Source organism: Pan troglodytes, chromosome 20 (genome assembly GCF_028858775.2).
Source record: "Pan troglodytes isolate AG18354 chromosome 20, NHGRI_mPanTro3-v2.0_pri, whole genome shotgun sequence".
Lineage (NCBI taxonomy): Eukaryota > Metazoa > Chordata > Mammalia > Primates > Hominidae > Pan > Pan troglodytes.
The window spans coordinates 48,383,414-48,405,764 of record NC_072418.2 but is presented as its reverse complement, the minus strand read 5'-3'; the positions used below and the strand labels follow the sequence as shown (position 1 = coordinate 48,405,764).

The following is a 22,351-nucleotide window of genomic DNA, read 5'->3' as shown; positions in this document are numbered from 1 at the left end:
GACGACTGGGCGCGATGGCTTATGCCTGTAATCCCAACACTTTGGGAGGCCGAGGTGGGTGGATCACCTGAGGTTAGGAGTTTGAGACCAGCATGGCCAGCATGGTGAAACCCCGTCTCTATTAAAAATACAAAAATTAGCCAGGCTTGGTGGCATACACCTGTAGTCCCAGCTACTTGGGAGACTGAGGCAGGAGAATCACTTGAACCTGGGAGGCAGAGGTTGCAGTGAACTGAGATTGTGCCACTGCACTCCAGCCTGGGTGACAGAGCAAGATACTATCTCAAAAAAAAAAAAAAAAAATCTCAGAGAAAGAAGCCCAGAGAATTATGCTATGTGAGTTACTCCCCAGGTGATTCCGAGCAACCAGCCAGAATTGCCGACCTGGGGCTGGACACGCCTGTCCAGAGGCCAGGTTCTCATGGTACATAATAGGTGAGGTCCTATGGAAACACAGGACAAGAGTCATTCTGCGGTAGTTAGAGGATCCTGAGTGTGGAGGCGTGAGAGAGACAGAGCTGGGTCAGAGTGAGACAAAGGTCAGAGATAGAGACAAGAAAAGAAAACAGAGAGATACAGAGACATAAAGAGATAGATGCCCGGCACAGTGGTTCACGCCTGTAATCCCATCACTTTGGGAGGCGGAGGCAGGTGGACCACCTGAGGTCAGGAGTTCAAGACCAGCCTGACCGACATGGTGAAACCCTGTCTCTACTAAAAATACAAAATTAGCTGGGTGTGGTGGCACGTGCCTGTAGTTCCAGCTACTCAGGAGGCTGAGGCAGGAGAATCGCTTGAACCTGAAAGGGAGACGTTGCAGTGAGCCTAGATCCCGCCACTGTACTCCACCCTGGATGACAAGAGCAAATCTCCGTCTCAAAAAAAAAAAAAAAAAAAAAAAAGAAGCAAATCTGTGTTTTCTGCACACTGCCTGAAAATGCATTCCCAGAGCAGAAGGCCACATCTCCGTGTGTATGCGTGACTGTGTTTAACATGTTGCTGCACGTAGTGCTGGGGTGTGCCAGGCCTAGGCCGTGATTGGATGTGGGAGCCAGATGCTGGGCTGGGAGGTTCTGGGTGGACCCTCTGTGCCTGTGCCAACCTGCCTCTGAGCAAGTGTCCTGGGCCAGCATTCTCCCCATCTGGCCCCTACTTTCTTTTCTTTTCTTTTTTTTTTAGACAGTCTCACCCTGTCACCCAGGCTGGAGTGCAATGGCGCGTTCTTGGCTCACTGCAACCTCCACCTCCCGGGTTCAAATGATTCTCCTGCCTCAGCCTCCTGAGTAGCTGAGATTACAGGCGCCTGCCACTGCACTCAGCTAATTTTTTTATTTTTAGTAGAGATGAGGTTTCACCATGTTGGTCAGGCTGGTCTCGAATTCCTGACCTCGTGATCTGCCCTCCTTGGCCTCCCAAAGTTCTGGGATTACAGTTGTGAGCCACCTCTCCCGGCCCAGCTCCTACTTTCTACATGTGACTGATGAGGACATGGCTCCGGGAGTCCTGGGGCCCACATGGATGAGTACAGGTTTAGATGTAAATCTAGGCGCTGAGAGCGTTATGTTCGGGTGTGTGGGCTTGGGAATAGCTGTCCCAATAGAGGGGTACCATCTTTGGAGCTAGACTGAGCCGTGAGACCTTAGGCAAGTTAAGTGACCTCTTTGGGCCTCAGTTTGCACATCTGTAAAATAGGGATGTTAACTTTTATGGGGATGTGGTGAGTACCACCTAACATAATGGAAAGTGCTGCCATCTACTGATGGCTTGCTATGAATGTGCTTGTCAGCAAATTTTGCCGCTCTTAACTTAAAGGCCTCCAGAATCGATCCCTACTACCTCCTAGTCCAAGTCACCATTGGACTCAACTGGACCATGACAGTGACTGGTCTCCCTGACTCCACACTTGTCCTCCAAAGTCTATTCCCCACCTACAACCCAAAGGACCCTGTTAAAATAAAAAACAAGCCAGGCGCGGTGGCTCACGCCTGTAATCCCAGCACTTTGGGAGGCTGAGGTGGGCAAATCACCTGAGGTCAGGAGTTCGAGACCAGCCTGGCCAACATTGCGTTGAGTGAAACCTTATCTCTATAAAAATGCAAAAAAAAATTAGCCAGGCGTGGTGGCACGCGCCTGTAATCCTAGCTACTTGGGAGGCTGAGGCAGGAGAATCGCTTGAACCCAGGAGGCGGAGGTTGCAGTGAGCCGAGACCACGCCATTGCACTCCAGCTTGGGCAGCAAGAAAGAAACTCTGTCTCAAAATAAATAAATAAATAAATTAATTAACAAATAAGAAACAGTTCACATCCCTCTTTTGCTCAAAACCCTCCCATAGCTCCTGACCCACTCTGTAAAAGACTTCACCTCAGCCCATCAGGCCCTGCGGGATCAGCCCTTAGTCTCTCTGACCTCTTCTGCTCCAGTGCCCTCCCCACGTTCTGTCTGTCCACCCACACTAGCTGCCTCCCTGTTCCTCCAACACACCAGACATGTCTTCACCTTACACCCTTTGCACTTGCTTAGGCCACATATCTGCATGGCTTCTCCCAAACCAACTTCTAGTCTTTGCTCAAACATCACCTTCTCATTTAGGCCTTCCCTGACCATCCCATTTAAAATAGCAACCCCCAGCCCCCTGTCTCTGCTTTTCCCAGCACTTACTACTTTCCAAAGTACTATATAATTTGCTTAATTTGCTCATTTGTTCATTTATTGTTGGTCATCCCCCTCCCAATTTCCAAAGAGTAAGCTTCCAGAACAGAGAGCTTTGTCTTGTTCAATACTGCATTCTCACAGTCCTTACCAGTGCCTGGCATGTAGTAGATGCTCAATAAATACCTGTTGATTGGGGCAGGTGCCGTGGCTCACACCTCTAATCCCAGCACTTTGGGTGGCCAAGGTGGGTGGATCACTTGAGGTCAGGAGTTCAGACCAGCCTGGCCAATATGGTGAAACCGTGTCTCTACTAAAAATACAAGAAATAGCTGGGCGTGGAGGCACAGGCTTGTAATCCTAGCTACCTGGGAGGCTGAGGCAGGAGAATTGCTTGAACTCAGGAGGCGGAGGTTGCAGTGAGCCCAGATGGTACCACTGCACTCCAGCCTGGGCCACAGAGCGAAACTCCTCTCAGACAACAATAACAACAACAACAAAAAATCGGTTGAATGAATGAATGATGAGTGTACATGCCAGGAATTGTGCTACAAGCTCTGGGTCTGCGAATTCACTGAATCGTCAGAACAGCCCGATTTGCTAAGCGCTGCGTATTAATGTCCCCATTTTACAAATACAGAAACAGAGTCAGAGAGGGGAAGCCCCTCGAACTGAGTGCAAAGGTCCTGAGGACTAAAGATGGATTATTCTGCCATCAGGGGCGTCCCTGCCGGCCTCGGTGTTGCCCGTGTGTAACTGCATTATTTCTGTGCTTATTTCTGGGCCCCGTCCTTGTTCCATCTGTGGCGTGGTCTTTCCTTATATCTCTGCGCCCCGACAGTTCCCTGTTGCTTCGGCCTCCACGCATGTCTCCGAATTTCTTGCTCCGGGGCCCTGATCTCTGTATCTCCTCTTTGCTGCGCCTCAGTCTCCGGGTTTCTGCGCCCTGAGGCCTCTGGGGGCCAAGGCCGAGGGTTTGGCGCGCAGGCCTGGGTGCTCCGTCCCGGCCCGGTGGCCTCCTGACCGCCCAGCCTCATCTGGCGGCCCTGGGGCGGGGCGGGGCCTGTTGCCCGGAGACCAATGTTTTGCCGCAGCAAACTGGGTCTCTGGGCCACCGCGGGGGGGCGGCCTGGGAACCCGCGCCGGGCGTGGGAGCGCGCCCGGGAGGGGCGCGGGCCGGCCTTGGGCCTAGGGGCGGGGAGGGGCTCCGGGGTGGGGGGCGAAGCGGCTGGCTGGGGGAGGGGGGGAAATGGGGAACAGGATTTGGGGAGATGAGGTAGGGACATGGGGCAGTTCGAGGAGACAGGAGGGAACTGCGGGAGGCTGGGATTAGGAGGACAAGAGAGTGTATTGGGGTCAGTTGGAGGGAAGCGGGTGAGTCGGGGGCTAGGGAGGGCTGGGAGATATTGAGGAAAGCTTGGGGGAGCCCGGGGAGGGGATTGGGAGGGCCTGGGCAGGATAGTGGGGGTAGTTGACGGGGTGGGAAGAGGGGCCCGGTATGGATGAGTGAAGGAAGGACCGGGGACACTGGAAGTTTAGGGGATTCGGGAATTACAAGCGATGAGTGTGAGGGCAGAGAGTTTCGGGGGGCGTTGGGGAGGTGTGAAAGGACGGGGTACGGGGTGTAGAGGAGAGAGGTTTGCCGGTTCGGAGAAAGAACCGAACTGCAGGGCCACAGGAGGGTAGAGTTGGGAGGAGATAGGATCCCCAGGGAGAAGGAGGCTAAACCGGGCCGGAAACAAGGGTGAATCAGAAGAGGGGGAGCCCCTGCCACTTCCAGGTTCCTGCGGGAGGGGCCCTCCTTGCCCATTGTCCCCGGCCCGGCCAGGACATCCGGCGACTTCCCTCGGGACGCGACGACGGGTTGTGTAACCCTGCCCGGCCCGCCTGCTCCCGGGGGAGGGGCCTGAGTCTGGACTCCCGGGTTCCTCTCCGCCCCCATCCCAAGGGAGACGCCTGGGTCGGGATCCTGGGGGAGCGGCTCGTAACATCACAAGTGGGCGGAGTCCACCAACGGCGCGAACCCGTTTTCTTACTCACTGGCGATCTGCGATCTGGGACCCAAGGTGGGGAGGGGTGTTCTTAGCGATCCCCTTGGTTGAAGCAGCCCAATGACCACGAGGGTAAACTGAGTCCCAGACGGTGCTGACCCTTTTCATTCGATTCATTCATTCAGTAAAGATGTATGGAGCGCCGGCTGTGTCCCAGTTACTGCCTTAGGTGATGGGGACACAGCAGTGACTGATCCTTGCAGCCCCTGGGCGGACCCCATCCCAAACTGAGTGTGACTGACTACAGCCATACCTCCTTGGAGCCTGGCCTCCTTCACTAGACAAATCAATAAGATGGACCCTCACACCCAGGCAGCTGGGAGACCCCTCCCTAGTGCAGAGGGCACCACACATCCCTCAGCTCCTGAGTCCCTGGTCTGTGTGTGACTGCATCTCCCCTTCCTCCCCCGATGGCCTGTCACTTCCTCTTATCTTCATCCCCCCCGCGGGGCATGACTAGGGATGCTGGTCTTAAAGCAGTTGGCAAATCACTCAGACGTCATAACTAAGCCGGCTGTGCTATCACTGAGATGTGTCCCTGAGATGTCATTAAGCAGCCTGCTTCTTCTATACATACCTCTGGGATGCTGTGGGTCTGAGGAGGGGCCACGCCCTGCTGCTGGTGGTTCCTCAGCCTGCCAAACAGAGTTATCTACTTCCATCCAAGCCCTCCATCAGAAGGTTCTGGAAGATGCCTTCCTGGCTACCCTTAGTCTTCTTCCAGGCAGCCTTCCTTGACTCCCCACCCCTGTCACCCTCCCTGGGATTTGTATCCTGGCCTGAACCTTGCCTCTTTGATCTCATCCACTTCCTTGCCTCAACTTTGAAAAGCCTTCAGAACCAGGCCCTCAAAAGGACACATCCTTGCACCTCTCCAAGCCTCAGTTTTCCCATCTCTAAAATGGGCATAGCAATGGGGTCTGGCCTACTCACTGAGTGCTGAATGATTCCAGCCACTTCATTTCTGTGATGGGCTTTGCATAGGCCAGGGACATCGTGAGAGCTCAGTGAATCCTACTGGCCAAGATACATAAAAAATAGTTAATATTGAGAAGTGGGGATCAGAGTGGGAGGGAAATTTACTTTTCCAAGGTATACCCTTTTGTAGTTACCAAAACTTTTTTTCTTCTTTTTTTTTTTTTTTTTTTTTTTTTTGAGACAGGGTCTCTGTTGCCCACGCTGGAGTGTAGTGGTGCCATCTCGGTTCACTGCAACCTCCACCTCCTGGGCTCAACCGATCCTCCCACCCACCTCAGCCTCCTGAGTAGGTGGGACCACAGGTGCATGCCACCACACTTGGCTAATTAAAAAAAAATTTTTTTTCCCAGAGATGAGATCTCACTATAATGTCGAGGCTGGTCTTGAACTCCTGGGCTCAAGCAATCCTCCCACCTCGGCCTCCCAAAGTGCTGGGTGGGATTACAGGCATGAGCCACCGCACCTGGCCTCGAAACAGTTTTCAAAATTAAAAAAAAATAATAAAAAAAAAGTGCTGTGCGCAGTGGCTCACACCTGTAATCCCAGCACTTTGGGAGGCCGAGGCAGGCAGATCATGAGGTCAGGAGATCGAGACCATCCTGGCTAACACAGTGAAACCCCATCTCTACTAAAAATACAAAAAGTTAGCTGGGCGTGGTGGCACGCGCCTGGCCTGTAGTCTCAGCTACTCGGGAGGCTGAGGCAGGAGAACCACTTGAACCCAGGAGGCAGAGGTTGCAGTGAGCTGAGATCCCGCCACTGCACTCCAGCCTGGGTGACAGAGCAAGACTCCGTCTCAGAAAAAAAAAAAAAAAAAAATTAGGCTGGATGCAGTGGCTTACGCCTGTAATCCCAGCACTTTGGGAGGCCGAAGTGGGCGGATCACTTGAGGTCAGGAGTTTGAGACCAGCCTGGCCAACATAGTAAAACCCCGTCTCTACAAAAAAATACAAAAATTAGCCAGGCTTGGTAGCAGGCGCCTGTAATCCCAGCTACTCGAAAATTTTAGAAGTTACTTAAAAATTACCATCTCTGGACTGACTCTGAAACTTATCTAGGTATCTTCCACCCACATTTCATCTCAGGGATGACCCCCCCCCGCCATCCACCCTGCTACGTGGGTGGAGACCTAGGCCTCAACTGGCTATCTCTCCCGCCCACTGCAGGGTCAGGGCCAGGCCCAAGACCTTAGTCACTCATTCTGACCTCTGTCACCCTCAGGGAAGTCAGTGTGCTCCCTTTAAACCCCCAGAACATGCAGTGTAGGTCCTTGAGGCCTGACACTGATGCTTGGAGTGGGCACTGAGAATCTCAGGATATGGAAATGGGGAGGCCCTTAGATGATCTCAGTGCAAAGGGAAGACCTAGGCCCAGGGAACAGAGTTCTGACTGTTCCCAAGGCCTGGAACTGTTGTGTCCAATCACTGACTTGCAAGGGAGGAAAGAATCTTAGTGGAGGCGGGCTCTGTAGCTCATGCCTGTCATTTCAGTGCCTTCCTAGGAGGAGGCCAGAGGATAGCTTGAGGCCAGGAGCTCAAGACCACCCTGGACAAGGCGGGCAAGGCATGGAGACTCTGTCTCTACAAAAAAATTAAAAATTAGCCAGGTGTGGTGGTGCACACCTGTAGTCCCAGCTACTAGGAAGGCTGAGGTGGGAGGATCTCTTGAACCCAGGAGTTCAAGGCTGCAGTCAGCTAAGATCCCAGCACTGCATTCCAGCATGGGCAACACTGCACTCCAGCCTGGGTGACAGAGCAAGACCTTGTCTGAAATAAAAAATATTAGTGGAGGTAGGTAAATAAAGAAACGGCTCAAGGCTGAGCCCTAACTCTGGTGACACAGTGATCAAACTTGGTGACAAAGACGGTCATCCTTCCCCAGCCTGAGCCCCGACCCTGGTCACAGAATGAGCCGTGATGCTGGCCATGCCTCGCCTCAGCTCTGAAGACTAGGCCAGACTGAAGTGTCCCATGCTCCAACCCCCAGATCTAAGCCTACCCCTGCCCACAGTAGAAACAAACCAAGAAATCAGATCCTCACCCCCAGCCCTCAGCCCTCAGCCCGCAGGTCTCCTGACTCCCTGTGACCCTCTCGCCCTGCTCTGCCCCCATAAAGGTTGGCCTTGAGGACAGAGATGGTAAGGGGGCAGATTCAGGACGACAGGAGATTGGCGATGAGGGTGGAGAGGGGAAATAGGGACAGGAGTAGGACAGGCTGGCGGATGCAGATGAGTACCAGTGGGGGACATCGCTGGGGGTGTAGGGGAGGGGGGAATTATGATGAGGAATGGAGGTGAAGCTGAGGATGGGGGACAGGGGATGAGGATACAATGTGGGGGACGTAGGAAGGCAGCCAAGCTAGCGGCGGGGCGGAGGTCGCAGTCGGGGGCGAGTGTGACCGCCAGGGCAGAGTGGGGGTGCACTGGGGACAGCGGCGCCTGCTCGGCCGGGCTGCGCCCAGCACCGCTCCCCCCGCGCGCTCCCCCTTCCGCTCCCCGGAAGCGCTGAGTCGTCCTGCCTTATCTGGGGGCCGCTATTTCGGGCTCGGCTCGGCTCGGAGCGCGGCAACTATTTTTAGCGGCGCTGGGGTAAAAATGGACGCGGCGCCGCGCGGGTTCCCGAGGCCGTGCGCGCCCCCTCGCGACCACTGAGGGCTCCGGGGAGGAGCGCGCGCCTGAGTCACAGCCGTCCCCCTACCCCGAGGCACGGCGAGGGGGCCTCGATCGGGGGCGCCCTGGACACCCCGCGTGCACACCCGCCTCCCGGGCTCCCGGGCGCCGGCGAGCCGGCAGGGCGCAGAATCTTCCAGGGGCGTCGGGACGCGTCCGCCGGGGTTCAGAGCCGACGGCGGAGTTTTGGGCAGGGGCGCCGCGCCCCCTGGTGGCCCCCGCAGGGATCGCAGGCAGGAGCTGGGCCTGAGTCCGTCTCAGCTTATCTATTCATTTATTTTTATTATGATTATGATTATTTCTTTGAGATAGAATCTCGCTATATTGCCCCAGGATTGTCTAGAACTCCTGGGCTCAAGCGATCCTGCTACCTCGGCCTCCCAAAGTGCTGGGATTAAAGGCCTGAGCCACTGCACCCGGCCTATTATTATTAACTACTATTATTATTTTTTTAAATCTGACCTCGTCGTCCACACCCATTTTATAAATGAGGAAACTGAGGTCCGGAGAGGAACTGGGTTGAGGCATTGCAGCATGAATCGCAATGTACCATCATTTCAACTTGAGCTTGGACACTTCCTAAATGGGGAATTCACTGCCTCCCAGAAAACGAGGCGCTATTTGTTTTTTTGTTTGTTTGTTTTTGTTTTTTGAGACAGAGTCTCGCTCTGTCGCCCAGGCTGGAGTGCAGTGGTGCGATCTCAGCTCACTGCAACCTACACCTCCTGGGTGCAAGAAATTCTCCTGCCTTAGCCTCCCAAGTAGCTGGGATTACAGGCATGCGCCACAACGGCTGGCTAATTTTGTATTTTTAGTAGAGATGGGGTTGGGAGAGGAAGAACAGAGAGATGCCGGTTAAAAAATACCAAACTACAGTCAGATAAGAGGAATAACTTCGGGCCGGGCGCGGTGGTTCACACCTGTAATCCCAGCACTTCGGGAGGCCGAGTGGGGCGGATCACTTGAGGTCGGGATTTCGAGACCAGCCTGACCAACACGGAGAAACCCCGTCTCTACTAAAAATACAAAATTAGCCGGGCGTGGTGGCGCATGCCTATAATCCCAGTTACTTGGGAGGCTGAGGCAGGAGAATTGCTGGACCCAGGGAGGCAGAGGTCACGCTGAGCCGAGATCCAGCCATTGCACTCCAGCCTGGGCAAAAAGAACAAAACTCTGTCTCAAATAATAATAATAATAATAAATAAAAATAATTAGCCGGGCGTGATAGTGCACACCTGTAGTCCCAGCTACTCAGAAGGCTGAGGTAGGAGGATCACAGGAGCATGGGAGGCAAAGGTTGCAGTGAGCCGAGATTGTGCCACTGCACTCCAGCCTGGGCGACAGAGTGAGACTGTCTTAAAACAAACAAACAAACAAACAAACAAACACATAAAAAATAAAATTACACATATGGATCCAGCAATCCCACTTCTGGGTGTATATTGCAAATAAATTGACATCAAGATGTCAGGGCCAGGTGCAGTGACTCACGCCTATAAATCCAGCAGTTTGGGAGGCCGAAGCAGGAGGATGGCTTGAGCCCAGGAGTTGGAGACTAATCTGGGCAATGTAGTGAGATGCCATCTCTACAAAAAGCACAATAATAAAAATAAAAAAAATCAGATGAGAGGCCGGGCACAGTGGCTCACGCCTGTAATCCCAGCACTTTGGGAGACGGAGGCGGGTGGATCACGAGGTCAGGAGATCGACACCATCCTGGCTGACACGGTGAAATCCCATCTCTACTAAAAATACAAAAAAAATTTAGCTGGGCGTGGTGTCACACGCCTGTGGTCCCAGCTACTCGGGAGGCAGAGGCAGGAGAATCACTTGAACCCAGGAGGCAGAGGCTGCAGTGAGCCGAGATTGTGCCACTGCACTCCAGCCTGGGCAGCAGAGCGAGACTCCGTCTCAAAAAAAAAAAAAAAAAAAAAATCAGATGAGAACATGTAGTGACAAAAAATAAAAAATAATATTTACAAATTAAAAAAATTTAAACTCTATTTTAGCAACTTTGAAATACACAATACATTAGTATTAACTGTGGTTACCATGCTGTGCAATAGATCACTGAAATATATTCCTCCAGTCTCGCTGAAACTTTGCACCCTTTGATCAACATCTTCTCTTTTCCCAACCCTCTCCCACTTCCCTAGACTCTAGTAGCCACCTTTATACTGTTTCTATGAGCTCGACTTTTTAAGATTCCATATAAAAGTGGGATCATGTGGTGTTTGTCTTTCTGTGTCTGGTTTATTTCACTTAGAATAATGTCCTCCAGTTCCATCCATGTTGTCTTGAATGGCAGAATTTCCTCCCTTTTCAAGGCTGTATAGTATTCCATCGTGTGTATATGCAACATTTGCTTTATCCATTATGTCCCTTGATGGACACTGAGGTTGACTCCATATCTTGGCTATTGTGACCAGTGCTGCAATGAACTTGAGAGTGCAGATATCCCTTCGACATCCTGATTTCAATTCCTTTGGAAATATAACCAGAGGTATATGAGTCTGCTAGATCCATATGTACGAATTTATTTTTACTTATTTATATATATATATATATATTTTTTTTCTTTTTCTTTTTCTTTTTTGAGATGAAGTCTCGCTCCTGTCGCCCAGGCTGAAGTGCAGTGGCGTGATCAAGGCTCACTGCAACCTCTGCCTCCTGGGTTCAAGCGATTCTCCTCCCTCAGCCTCCCGAGTAGCTGGGATTACGGGCATGTGTCACAACGCCTGGCTAATTTTGTATTTTTAGTGGAGATGGGGTTTCACCATGTTGGTCAGGCTGGTCTCGAACTCCTGACCTCAGGTGATTCACCCACCTTGGCCTCCCAAAGTGCTGGGATTACACGCGTGAGCCACTATGCCCGGCCCTTATTTTATATTTTAAAGTCTCACTATATTGGAATCCACTATATATGGAGTCTCACTGTATTGCCCAGGTTGATCTCCAACTCTTGGTGTCAAGGGGTCCTCCCACCTCAGCTTTCCAAGGAGCTGGGATTACAAGTGCAGGCTACCATGCCTGGCTGTCACACATGTCGTTTTAAATGTTTAGGCCAGGGTGGCTCACACTCGTAATCTCAGCCCTTTGGGAGGCCAAGGCGGGCAGATTGCAATGTCAAGGCCAGGAGTTTGAGATCAGCGTAGGCCACAGAGCAAGACCCCGCCCCCCCGCTTCATCTGTACAAAACTTTTTTTGTTTGTTTGTTTGTTTGAGACAGAGTCTCACTGTCACCCAGGCTGGAGTGCAGTGGCGTGATCTCGGCTCACTGCAAGCTCCGCCTCCTGGGTTCACGCCATTCTCCTGCCTCAGCCTCACGAGTAGCTGGGTGTACAGGCGCCCGCCACCATGCCTGGCTAATTTTTTGTATTTTTAGTAGAGACAGGGTTTCACCATGTTGACCAGGATAGTCTCGATCTCTTGACCTCGTGATCCGCCCGCCTCGGCCTCCCAAAGTGCTGGGATTACAGGCGTGAGCCACGGTGCCCGGCTGAATTTCTCTTGTTTTAAATCACTGAATTGGGGGTAATTTGTTATAGTAGCCGTTAAGAAACTAATGCAATCTGTTTGAGCTTCTGTCTCCTCCACGCTAACAGCAGAGTTTCTGAGGCTTTTAGAGAACATCTTTTCCAACCCTTCCACATAGGGAAGGAAACTGAGGCTCAGAGAGAGGATGGAGACTGAAGGAGACCTCAGGCTTCCCGCTCTTCATCCAAGCTCCGTGGGTCACTGTGGAAATTTACAGATATTTTTCCCGTTTAAAAAAAATAGGCTGGGCACGGTGGCTCATGTCTGTAATCTCAGCACTTTGGGAGGATGAGGTGGGCAGATCAACTGAGGTCAGGAGTTCAAGACCAACCTGGCCACCATGGTGAAACCCCATCTCTACTAAAAATACAAAAAATATTAGCCGGGCGTGGTGGTACATGTCTGTACTCCCGGCTACTTGGGAGGCTGAGACTTGAGAGAATCACTTGAATCCGGGAGGCAGAGGTTGCAGTGAGCCAAGATTGCGCCACTGCTCTCCAGCCTGGGCAACAGAGTGAGACTCCATCTAAAAAAAAAAAAGTACAGAATGTGGACTGAACATGGAGGCTCACACCTGTAATCCCAACACTTTGGGAGTCCGAGGCAGGAGGATCCCTTGAGGCCAGCAGTTTGAGATCAGCAGCCTGGGCAACATAGCGAGACCCCATCTCTACACAAAAATAGCCAGCTCTGGTGGTGCACACCTATAGTCCCAGCTACTTGTGAGGCTGAGGTAGGAGGTTTGCTTGAGCCTAGGAGTTTGAGGCTGCAGTGAGCTGTGATCATCACACTGCACTCCAACCTGCGTAACAGAATAAAGGTCTCAAAACAAAAACAAAAAGGCCAGAATGTTTATTGAGTTTTCTTTTAAGGTTGAGACTGAGAGCACAAGGTTTGGTTGGAGTCCTAGTTTGGTTGTTTACCTGCTATGTGGCCTTGGATAAGAGTCTACCTTCCCTGTGCCTCAGTTTCTCCCTCTGTAAAATGGGCATGGTGAGATAAGTCATCTCAGAGGGTTGTAGTGTGGAGGGCTGCTGTGAGAATCAGTGTTACTGTGTGGCATAGTCCTGGAAGTGTTTGAAATGCTGTAAAATGGGCCTGGCACAGTGGCTCATGCCTGTAATCCCAGCACTTTGGGAGGCCAAGGTGGATGGATCATGAAGTCAGGAGTCTGTGACCAGCCTGGCCAACATGGGGAAACCCCGTCTCTACTAAAAATACAAAAATTTGGCCAGGCACCATGGCTCATGCCTGTAATTGCAGCACTTTGGGAGGCTGAAGCAGGTGGATCACCTGAGGTCAGGAGTTTGAGACCAGCCCGACCAACATGGAAAAACCCCATCTCTACTAAAAAAAAAAATACAAAAAATTAGCCGGGCGTGGTGGTGCATGCCTGTAATCCCAGCTACTCAGAAGGCTGAGACAGCAGAATCGCTTGAACCCAGGAGGCAGAGGTTGCCGTGAGCCAAGATCGCACTATTGCACTCCAGCCTGGGCAACAAGAGCGAAACTCTGTCTCAAAAAAAATAATAAAAATAAAAATAAAAAAAAATTTTAAAAAAGGCCGGGTGTGGCAATGTGCGCCTGTAGTCCCAGCTGCTCGGGAGGCTGAGGCAGGAGAATGCTTGAACCCGGGAGGCGAAGGTTGCAGTGAGCTGAGGTCGTACCACTGCACTCCAGCCTGGGTGACAGAGCAAGACTCAGTCTCGGAAAATAAAAACAAAAACAAAAAAATGCTGTAAGACAAGAAAAATAAATGAGATGCAACGATTGGAAGGCAAGAGAGAAAACTGCCAGATAGATTCTCTTTTCTTTTTTTTGAGATAGGGCTTTACTCAGTTGCCCAGGCTGGAGTGCATTGTCATGATCATGGCCCTCTGCAGCCTTGACCTTTTTGGGCTCAAGTGATCCTCCCACCTTAGCCTCCCGAGTACGTGGGACTACAGGCACATGCCACCAAGCCATGTGATTTTTTTTTTTTTTTGTATTTTTTGGAGAGACACGGTGTTTCACCATGTTGCCCAGGCTGGTCTCAAACTCCTGGGCTCAAGCGATCTGCCAGCCTCAGCTTCCCATAGTGCTGGGATTACAGGTGTGAGCCAGGGCGCATGGACAGGTCTCTTCTTCTTCTTCCTCTTTTTTTTTTTTTGTGTGTGTGAGACAGTCTTGCTGTTGGCCAGGCTGGAGTGCAGTGGCACAATCTCGGCTCACTGCAACCTCTGCCTCTCGGGTTCAAGTGATTCTCCTGCCTCAGCCTCCTCCCGAGTAGCTGGGACTACAGGCGCATGCCACCATGCCTGACTAATTTTTGTGTGCGTGTATTTTTAGTAGAGACGGGGTTTCACCATGTTAGCCAGGATGGTCTCGAACTCCTGACCTCAGGTGATCCACCCACCTTGGCCTCCCAAAGTGCTGGGATTACAGGTGTGAGCCACTGTGCCCAGCCAGGTCTCTCCTTAAATGCTCCTTTGACAGAGAAACCTCCCCTACCCTCCCATCCACTCGTCCTCTCCTTCAAAGTTAAAATGATGTTCCACATTCTTGTCCTTCATGACACTAATCAGGTTTGTATGATTGTTAGTTCATTGATTCTTTTTTTTTTTTTTTTTTTTTAAGACAGAGTCTTGCTCTGTCACCCAGGCTGGAGTGCAGTGGTACAATTTCGGCTCACTGCAACCTCTGTCTCCCGGGTTCAAGCAATTCTCTGGCCTCAGCGTCCTAAGTAGCTGGGATTACATCCGTGCACCACCATGCCTGGCTAATTTGTTTGTTTTTGAGACAGACTCTCACTCTGTTACCCAGGCTGGAGTACAATGGCGCAATCTCGGCTCACTGCAACCTCCACCTCCCGGGTTCAAGCGATTCTCGTGCCTTGGCCTCCCAAGTAGCTGGGATTCCAGGCACATGCCACCACGCCTGGCTCATTTTTGTATTTTTAGTAGAGACGGGGTTTCACCATGTTGCCCAGGCTGGTCTTGAACTCCTGACCTCTGGTGATCCACCTGCCTTGGTCTCCCAAAGTGCTGGGATTACAGGCATGAGGCACTGTGCCCGGCTTAATTTTTGTAATTTTAGTAGAGACAGGGTTTCACCACGTTGCCCAGGCCGGTCTCAAACTCCTGACCTCAAGTGATCTGCCTGCCTTGTTCTCCCAAAGTGCTGGGATTACAGGTGTGAGCCACCGCACCCGGCCTAATCCATTTATTTATTTATTTATTTATTTTGAGACAGAGTTTCATTCTTGTTGCCCAGGCTGGAGTGCAGTGGCGCGATCTCGGCTCACCGCAAACTCCGCCTCCCAGGTTCAAGCGATTCTCCTGCCTCAGCCTCCCGAGTAGGTGGGATTAGAGGCATGTGCCACCATGCCCGGCTAATTTTGTATTTTTAGTAGAGACAGGGTTTATCCATGTTGGTCAGGTCATGTTGGTCAGGCTGGTCTCGAACTCCCAACCTCACGTGATCCGCCCACCTTGGCCTCCCAAAGTGCTGGGAATACAGGCGTGAGCCACTCCACCTGGCCCCCTTACACTCCTAATTATTGAAGGCCTGTGCCTGGGCAACATAGCAAGACCCCGTCTCTACAAAAATAAATAAAAGCAGCCAGGAGTGGTGGCGTGCACCTGTAGTCCTAGCTATTTGGGAGGCTGAGGTGGGAGGACTGCTTTAGCCCGGTTCAAAGCGCGCAGTGAGTTATGACTGCACCATTGAACTCCAGCCTGGGCAACAGAGTGAAACCCTGTCTAAAATTTAAAAAATGTATTGAGGACCCCAAAGAGTTTTTGTTGATGTGTATGATTTCTATCAATATTTACTGTAATGGAAATCAAAACTGAGAAATTTTAGAAATATTTGTTGATTCATTTAAAAGTAGCTGGGTGCAAGTGGTGTAAACCTGTAATCCTAGCTACTTGGGAGGCTGGGGTGGAAGTATCGCTTGAGTTTGAGACCAGCCTGGGCAGTGCAACAAGACCCCCATCTCTAAAAATAACTAATAATAATAATAATAATAAATTAATTTTGTGTTGGCCAGGCGCGGTGGCTCATGCCTGTAATCCCAGCACTTTGGGAGGCCAAGGCGGGTGGATCATGAGGTCAGGAGATCGAGAGCAGCCTGGCTAACATGGTGAAACCCCGTCACTACTAAAAATACGAAAAATTAGCCCGGTGTGGCGGCACATGCCTGTAGTCCCAGCTACTCGGGAGGCTGAGGCAGGAGAATTGCTTGAACCTGGGAGGCGGAGGTTGCAGTGAGCCAAGATTGTGCCATTGCACTCCAGGCTGGGCGACAGAGTGAGATTCCATCTCAAAAAAAATAAAAATTAAAAATTAAATGTATGTTAATGTAAGTTATATCTTTTACATGAAAATATCCATGTTTTCCAAAATAAAAAAAATTTTTTTTGAGACAGGGTCGCAGTCTGTTGTCCAGGCTGGGGTGCAGGGGTATAATTAAGACTCACTGCAGCCTCCACCTGCTAGGCTCAAGTGATCCTCCCACCTCAACCTCCCAAGCAGCTGAGAACGTAGGCATGCGCCACCAAGCGCAGCTCATTTTAACATTTTTTGTAGAGATAGGGGTCTTCCTAAGTTGCCCAGGCTGGTTTTTTTTTTTGTTTTTTTTTTTGTTTGTTTTTGTTTTGAGATGGAGTTTCACTCTTGTTGCTCAGGCTGGAGTGCAATAGCACGATCTTGGCTCATTGCAGCCTCCACCTCCTGGGTTCAAGTGATTCTCCTGCCTTAGCCTCCCAAGTAGCTGGGATTACAGGCGTGTGCCACCACGCCCGGCTAATTTTTGTATTTTTAGTAGAGATGGGTTTCTCCGTGTTGGTCAGGCTGGTCTTGAACTCCCGACCTCAGGTGATCCACCGCCTCAGTCTCCCAAAGTGCTGGGATTACAGGCATGAGCCACTGCTCCCGGCCCTCCAGGCTGGTCTTGAACTCCTGGGCTTAAGCCATTCTCCCACCTTGACCTCCCAAAGTCCTGGAATTACAGGCATGTACCACCATGCACAGCCTGAAACAAAAACTTAGTGAGAGGAAGGGCATCGTTTTAATTTTTGCAAATCACTTTCAAGTCAGGCTTAACAGAAGACAGCTGGGTCCTCACGTGTGTGTCTGCGTTTGGTCTGTTGCAGTATCATGGAAACTGCACTGGCTGATATGGTGAAACCCCGTTTCTACTAAAAATACAAAAAAATTAGCGGGGCATGGTGGTGCATGACTGTAGTCTCAGCTACTTGGGAGGCTGAGGCGGGAGAATCGCTTGAACACGGGAGGTGGAGGTTGCAGTAAGCCAAGATCGCGCCACTGCACTCCAGCCTGGGGAAGGCTGAGACCCCACCCCCCAACTAAGTATTATTATTATGGTGTATCATATATTATGTCAATATTATTATGATAATAATTTTTTTTTGAGATGAGGTCTTGCTCTGTTGCCCAGGCTGGAGTGCAGTGGCCCAATCTCAGCTCACTGCAAACTTCGTCTCCCAATTCTCCCACCTCAGCCTCCCAAGTAGCTGGAATCACAGGCACCCACCACCATGCCCGGCTAATTTTTTGTATTTTTAGTAGAGATGGGGTTTTGCCATGTTTGCCAGGCTGGTCTCAAACTCCTGACCACACGTGATCCGCCTGATGCCTCAGCCTCCCAAAGTGCTGGGATTACAGGCATGAGCCACCGCGCCCCGCTTATGATAATAATTTTGTACTTGTAGACCCCCAAAGGGGTGCTGGGGAACCCCCTAAGGTTCTTTGGGCTGCAGGCTGAGACTCACTCCCTAGCTTTTGGTTCCACAGGACCCAGATGTATGTATGCTGGAAACTGAACACCTTTGGAGCCAAGGTGACCTAGGTTTAAGAGAAAGCTCTGAGTGCAAGCAGTGAGATCCAGTACTTTTAGCCCCTTTGGGCCTGGTGTCTTCATCTCTAACATAGGGATGGCGGTGATAATAATAATAAAAGTACATCCCTCCAGGGCTGCAGCGAGGCCCACAGGAGATAAGGCTCAGAATCATGCGTGCCGGTCACAGAGCATGCAATCAACATTTGCTATTATAACTTGGGAAATGTCATTTTATTTTATCACCGGCACCTTTTATTCATGCAGTTAATTTATCCCAAGGCCTGTCCTGTGCTGGGCAGTGCTGGGGACAAGGCGATGACTGAGATGGCCTTGACCCTGCCCTTATGGGGCTCCCAGTTCAGTGGGTCATGGAGTTTTTATTTGAGGAATTGCTCCGGCTGGACGCGGTGGCTCATGCCTATAATCCCATCACTTTGGGAGGCTGAGGCGGGTGGATCACCTGAGGTCAGGAGTTCGAAACCAGCCTGGCCAACATGGTGAAACCCCATCTCTACTAAAAATAAAAAATTAGCTGGGTGTGGTGGCATGCGCCTGTAGTCCCAGCTACTCGGGAGGCTGAGGCAGGAGAATCACTTGAACCTGGGAGGCAGAAGTTGCAGTGAATCGTGATCATGCCACTGCACTACAGCCTGGGTGACAGAGCGAGACTCTGTCTCAAATAATAATAATAATAATAATAATAATAATAATAATAATAATAATAAAGGAATTGCCCTGGGCACCAGGTCCTGGAGGTACATGAGTTCTCAAGGCTGAGAAGGCAAGGAAGAACATTCTAGGGAATGGGAACAGTATGCAAGAAATCGTGACAAGTGGAGAATGGCATGTGCTCTGGAATGGCAACTACCCAGGGTCCCTGAGTCCATTCCTTTGCCTCCAGAACATCCCAGTTCTCTTGCTGGTGAGAAACAAGTATGTATATCTGGTTCACCTCCCCTCTTTCCGCCTTTCTCATTTTGTATAAATAGGTCCTCCATGCTGTCTTTATTTTTCTTTTCTTCTTTCTTTCTTTTTTTGAGATGGAGTTTCGCTGTTTTTGCCCAGACTGGAGTGCAGTGGCGCGATCTTGGCTCACTACAACCTCTGTCTCCCAGGTTCAAGCGATTCTCCTGCCTCAGCCTCCCGAGTAGCTGGGATTATAGGCATGCGCCACCACGCCTGGCTAATTTTGTATTTTTAGTAGAGATGAGGTTTCATCATGCTGGCCAGGCTGGTCTCAATCTCCTGACCTCAGGTGATCTGCCCTCCTCGGCTTCTCAAAGTGCTGAGATTACAGGCGGGAGCCACCGCGCCCGGCCCAGTTCTGGGGTTTTTTGTGTGTGTGGAAGTCCCACTTCTGATCCAACCTCAGTCTCTCATGCTGCAGATCTTTCCTTTGCTGTACATCCATCCACAGCCTCTCCAGCGGAGACTTGGGATGTCCCACCAAAAAAGGTGCCCGGGAGGACGCGGAGTAGGGGCTAGGCGCCTCCACTGCCCCCCATCCGGGGGCCTCCGCTTGGGGCCGGGTGAGTCAGCCCCCGGCGGCTCCCGCGTCATCCCGGCCGCTCCGCTCCGCGCTATTTCGGGCTCCGGGCGCTATAAATAGAGGCTCGCCGAGCCGAGCCGCCCCCCTCCACTCGGGCCCCCCTGCGTCCCCGGCCCCGCCGCGATCGCCGGGCCGCGCGTCACCGCGGCTAAGTTTAGAGGCGGGTGGGGACGCCAGCCTGGTCACTGCGCCCCCCGGCGGTGCCCGCTTCCAGAGCCTTCGGCCGGGCTGCTCTCCGACCCCGTTCAAGTCCCCTTTGGCGGAATTGGCGGTGAGGGTCCCGTCCTTACAGTCTCCGTCCCCACCCCACCCGTTCCGGGGCGAACAAAGGGCTCGAAGTTGAGAGGAGGGGAAGGTTTGGGATGGGAGCAGGGGCCGTAGCTGGGGAGTGGCCCAAACTGGAGTTGCGGCTGAATTCTGGAACTTGGGGCGTTTGGAAGAAAGAGGCGGAATCGGAGCTTGGATACGGCTGGGGGATTCGAACGCGCAACTCTGGGAGCCGGGGAGATTCGAATCCGGGATTCCAAAGTTTAGTTTTGAAACAGCTTAGGCTGGGAGCAGTGGCTCACTACAGTAATCCCGACACTTTGGGAGGGCGAGAAGGGAGGATCGCTTGAGCCCAGGAGTTCGAGACCAGCCTGGGCTATAGTGAGACCCCCCCCCCCCCCGCCACGCCTCTACAAAAAAAATACAAAAGTTGGCCAGGCGTGGTGGCGCGCGCCTGTGGTCCAGCTACTCGGTAAGCTGATGTGGGAGGATCATCTGAGCCCGGGAGGTTGAGGCTGCAGTGAGGTGTGATCGCACCACCGCACTCTAGCCTGGGTGACAGAGAGAGACTCCGTCTCAAAAAAAAAAAAAAAAAAAAAAAAAAAAAGAAAGAAAGAAAGAAAAAGAAAAAAAGAAAAGAAACTGAGGGTAGAAATCCAACATCCAACTTGCCAACTTGGAAATAACGTAGAACCCAGGGCAACTTTTTCCCCTCGCTCTTAACTAATGTTAACCGATTCAGAATTCCACTGATCGCAGGCGGCGGGCCCTTTACCGCACTTCTGCTTCAAGGAAATGAATCGGGAGCGCGGAATGGGCCGCCTTCTAGGGGGTCCTGCCCCCGCTGGGTTCTGGCGGAGCAGAGAGGCCCCGGCTCCCCAACACTTCCAATCCTCTTGTGGTGCACCATCGCCCCCTGGCAGAAAACGCAGGAGTTGCAGGGTTAAGTCTGGCAATTCCATTCCCCAAGGGGATAACTGAGTCACAAGCCCTTCTACTTGGGATGACCTACTTCTAGAATCGCTGTATGGTCTTGGATACAGAGGCATATTTCATTTTCTCTTTTTTTCGTTTTTTGAGACGGAGTCTCGCTCTGTCGCCCAGGCTAGAGTGCAGTGGCGTAATCTCGGCTCACTGCAACCTCTGCCTTTTGGGTTCAAGCAATTCTCTGTCTCAGCCTCCCGAGTAGCTGGGATTACAGGCGTCCGCCACCACGCCCTGCTAATTTTTTTTGTATTTTTTAGTAGAGACAAGGTTTCATCATCTTGGCCAGGCTGGTCTTGAACTCCTGACCTCGTGATCCACCTGCCTCGGCCTCCCAAAGTGCTGAGATTACAGGCGTAAGCCACTGTGCCCGGCCTCCTGGGGGAAAATTATACCTAGTGATGAGACTATTAGACTGATTCTCCTCCCTTCCTACCAGGCGTGAGCCACCTCTCCTGGCCCCTGTATCTTCTAACATTGCAAGAAACAATACTAAGAACCTAGGATTCTGGATTTCTTTTTTCTTTCCTTTCTTTTCTTTCTGTTTTTGTTTGTTTGTTTGTTTGTTTGTTTGTTTTTGGTCTCACTCTGTCACCCAGGCTGGAGTGCAGTGGCACAATCGCAGCTCACTGCAGCCTCTGCCTCCTGGGCTCAAGCAATTCTCCCTCCTCAGCCTCCTGAGTATGTGGGACTACAGGTGCACACCAACACACATAGCTTTTTTTTTTTTTTGAGATGGAGTTTCGCTTTTGTCGCCCAGGCTGGAGTACAATTGCGTGATCTTGGCTCACTACAACCTCCACCTCCGGGTTCAAGTGATTCTCCTGCCTCAGCTTTCCAAAGTGCTGGGATTATAGGCATGAGCTACCTTGCCCAGCCAATTTTTGTGTTTTTTTGTAGAGATGGGGTTTTGTCATGTTGCCCAGGCTGGTCTTGAACTCTGGAGCCCAAGCAATCTGCCCACCTTGGCCTCCTAAATTGTTGGGATTATAGGCATGAGCCACCGCGCCCAGCCTAGAATTCTGGATTTCAATTGTTAGGGTGAAAAGAAAAAGGCATTTGAGGTGAGCAAGGTTCAGGACAACAAATCTGGGCAATAGATCAAGACCTTGTCTCAGAAAATTTTTTTCTTTTTTCTTGAGATGGAGTTTCACTCTTGTTGCCCAGGCTGGAGTGCAATGGCGCTATCTCAGCTCACCGCAACCTTTGCCTCCAGGGTTCAAGCGATTCTCCTGCCTCAGCCTCCTGAGTAGCTGGGATTACAGGCATGTGCCACCATGCCCGGCTAATTTTTTTTTTTTTGAGACAGAGTCTGGCTCTGTCACCCAGGCTGGAGTCCAGTGGCACAATCTCGGCTCACTGCAGCCTCCGCCTCCCGGGTTCAAGCGATTCTTCTGCCTCAGCCTCCTGAGTAGCTGGGACTACAGGTGCGTGCTACCATGCCCAGCTAATTTTAGTATTTTTAGTAAAGACGGGGTTTCACCATATTGGCCAGGCTGGTCTTGAACTCCTGACCTCGTGATCCGCCTGTCTCGGCCTCCCAAAGTGCTGGGATTACAGGCGTGAGCCACCGCGCCGGGACTCTAATTTTGTATTTTTAATAGAGATGGGATTTCTCCATGTTGGTCAGGCTGGTCTCGAACTCCCGACCTCAGGTGATCCACCCGCCTAGGCCTCCCAAAGTGCTAGGATTACATGCATTAGCCACCATGCCCAGAAAAAAAAAAAAAAAAAAATTAAGTAAAATGGGAAAATGTAGACACAGATAGATACCCATAGATGAAAGACTGATGTGAAGAAACAGAGGGATGTCATGTACATGCAG

The 22,351-nt window shown here is 51.4% G+C and overlaps 1 protein-coding gene across 9 annotated transcripts in view; it reads left to right on the top strand.

Moving 5' to 3' along the window:
* The window catches only part of ERCC1 (ERCC excision repair 1, endonuclease non-catalytic subunit), a 69,371-nt gene that overhangs the window by 30,841 nt on the left and 16,179 nt on the right, over positions 1 to 22,351 (top strand). Inside the window, exon 1 of one of the 9 annotated variants that reach the window (XM_063800161.1) lies at positions 19,808 to 20,014. The exons of the other annotated variants lie outside the window; for them this stretch is intronic. The gene's annotated coding sequence lies outside the window, so the exon portion shown is untranslated. Of the gene's footprint in view, positions 1 to 19,807; positions 20,015 to 22,351 lie in introns of those variants that run through there. 9 annotated transcript variants of the gene reach the window in all.